At 52.3% G+C, this 2,598-nt stretch overlaps 1 protein-coding gene across 2 annotated transcripts in view; it reads right to left on the reverse strand.

Annotated features, from left to right (window-relative positions):
* The window catches only part of DLGAP5 (discs large homolog associated protein 5), a 66,595-nt gene that overhangs the window by 5,915 nt on the left and 58,082 nt on the right, over positions 1-2,598 (reverse strand). The gene's annotated exons all lie outside the window — the stretch shown is intronic.

Here is a 2,598-nt window from a genome sequence, read left to right on the forward strand (position 1 = left end):
CTTACAATCTCCTTCCCTTCCTCTCCCCACGACAGACACCCTGTGAGGTAGGTGGGGCTGAGAGAGCTCTTTCGAGGACTGTCCTTGAGAGAACAGCTCTGCCAGAACTACGGCTTGCCCAAGGTCATCCAGCAGCTGCAAGTGGAGGAGTGGGGAATCGAACCTGGTTCTCCCAGATTAGAGTACACACACTTAACCACTACACCAAACTGGCTCTCATAATATTATATAATAATTATATAATAATATAAAATACGTAACCAAGTTGATACATGGGGTATGCAGACCAATTGGGAAACGCCCCCCCCCCGCCCCCAATACTAATATCTAAACTTTCCATCCACTCAATTGCCGCGGGGGAGAGTTCAAAGAGCTCTGGCACATCACCCTGGAAAGCATGATGCTCACATTCCTGTGACAGTCGGAAAATAGTTTGGCGGGCTGCACCACAGTCGCATTCGGGTCCTGGCATTTTGCCCTTTAAACAACAGGTCTGCACAACTGCCAAAGCCTGTTTGTATTCTACTAGCTGTCTTCCACACTTTATGTGGCGAGTCAAATCCTGCGGGCCTCTCGTTGGTGCTTATCAGGTTATGGCCATCGGGTGAAACTGACCGCCCGTCTGCAGCCATTTATTCCCTAGGCTGAAGCAGGAACTCATTTGCATATTAGGCCACACCCCCTAATGTAGCCAATCCTCCAAGAGCTTACAGAGCTCTTCTTACAGAAGCTACTGTAAGCTCTTGGAGGATTGGCTACATTAGGGGGTGTGTCACTTAATATGCAAAGGAGTTCCTGCTACAAAAAGAGCCCTGTCTGCAGGATTTGTGCAGATCTTATTGGTGGGTGTTGGGATCTTTGTCTGGGGTGCAATTCTAGCTCGCCTCCTTGGGGTGCACTGTGGATAACGCTAGAGAGCTAGAACTTGTGGCTGCCAGACAACCATAGGGTCTCCTGGCTACACCACACACACACAGAAACGATCAACCAATCAAACAGTCCTTCTCAGGGCTACTTGACAAGGGGTATGGGAGACGGCATCCGAATCTGCCAAGTGAATGTTGAGGGTATCTGTGAGTCTAAATGCCAATACTTGTCGCTAATCTTACTGGCCAATAAAATAGATTTAGCTCTTGTTCAAGAAACTCATCCTGATACCGAAAATCAAGCCCGCTAGAGTGGTTAGTATACTGCACTAAGATCTGGAAGACCGGACGGAGGATAAGTCTATCAGTGGCTACTGGCCATGGTGGCTGAGGGGAACCTCCACGTTCAGAGGCAGTCAACCTCTGAATCCCAGAGCCAGGAGGCAACATCAGGGGGAGGCCTCAGCCTCTATGCCCCGTTGTTGGATCTCCAGAGGAACTGGTTGGCCGCTGTGTGAGACAGGAGGCTGGAACAGATGGACTATCGGTCTGACCCAGCAGGGCTCCTCTAATGTTCTAATGAAGGCCTCGACCTCTTGGTCTGGTTATTGGCCCTCCAGAGGAAATGTCTGGCCACTGTGTGAGGCAGGATGCTGGACCAGATGGACCACTGGTCTGATCCAGCAGGGCTCTTCTTGTGTTCTAATGAAGGCCTCCGCCGCTATGTCCTGTTGTTGGTCCTCCAGAGGAACTGGTTGGCCACTGTGTGAGACAGGAGGCTGGGCTAGATGGGCCACTGGTCTGAGATCCAGCAGGGCTCTTCTGAGGTTCTAATGAAGGCCTCGGCCTCTCTGCCCTGTTGTTGGCCCTCCAGAGGAACTGGTTGGCCACTGTGAGAGACGGGATGATGGCCTGGATGGACCCCGGGTCTGATCCAGCAGGGCTCTTCTGAGGTTCTAATGAAGGCCTCGGCCTCTCTGCCCTGTTGTTGGCCCTCCAGAGGAACTGGTTGGCCACGGTGTGAGGTAGGATGCTGGACTAGAGGGACCCTCACTGGTCTGATCCAGCAGGGCTCTTCTGAGGTTCTAATGAGGGCCTCGGCCTCTCTGCCCTGTTGCTGGCCCTCCAGGGGAACTGGTTGGCCACTGTGTGAGGCAGGATGCTAGACTGGGCCATTCCAGCTGTATCTAAAGAAGTGAGCCGTGACTCCCGACAGCTCATCCCCTGCCACAAATTTTGTTCGTCTCTAGGGTGCTACTGGACTCCTGCTCTGTTCTACTGCATCAAAATGTTGCTCGGGCATCAGCTCCGGGCCGCCCCACAACCTCTCTGCGCCAGTCTGGATTTAGCCAAAGTCCAGGTGGAACAGCCTTAAATATGGCCGGTAAAACTGCCTCTGCACAACAGGTACTGGGGCCAAACAGGAGGGAATGCCCACCTGTACCAGCACATCAATCCCTGGCTATTCCACAGTTCCACAGAATGCTGGATTCGACAGAGCTTGGTCTTATCCAGCAAGCCGATACCTAAACCGGTATCTGACCAACTTCTCAGGACTCTTCCTGGCACCGATGGTCATTTCTGCAGCAGCTGAGCCAGCCCAAGTCCAGTCCAGCCTAGAGATGTAAAATTTTTGGAAATTTTGAAGTTCAGGGGGGGGAAATCCATTCCCCCCCCCCGTTTTTTAAAAGGGGGGAAACAGAAATTTTCGGGAAAATTGGGGGGGGGGGGA

Source organism: Gekko japonicus, unplaced genomic scaffold, assembly GCF_001447785.1.
Source record: "Gekko japonicus isolate JY-2015 unplaced genomic scaffold, Gekko_japonicus_V1.1 scaffold1515, whole genome shotgun sequence".
Classification (NCBI taxonomy): Eukaryota; Metazoa; Chordata; class Lepidosauria; order Squamata; family Gekkonidae; genus Gekko; species Gekko japonicus.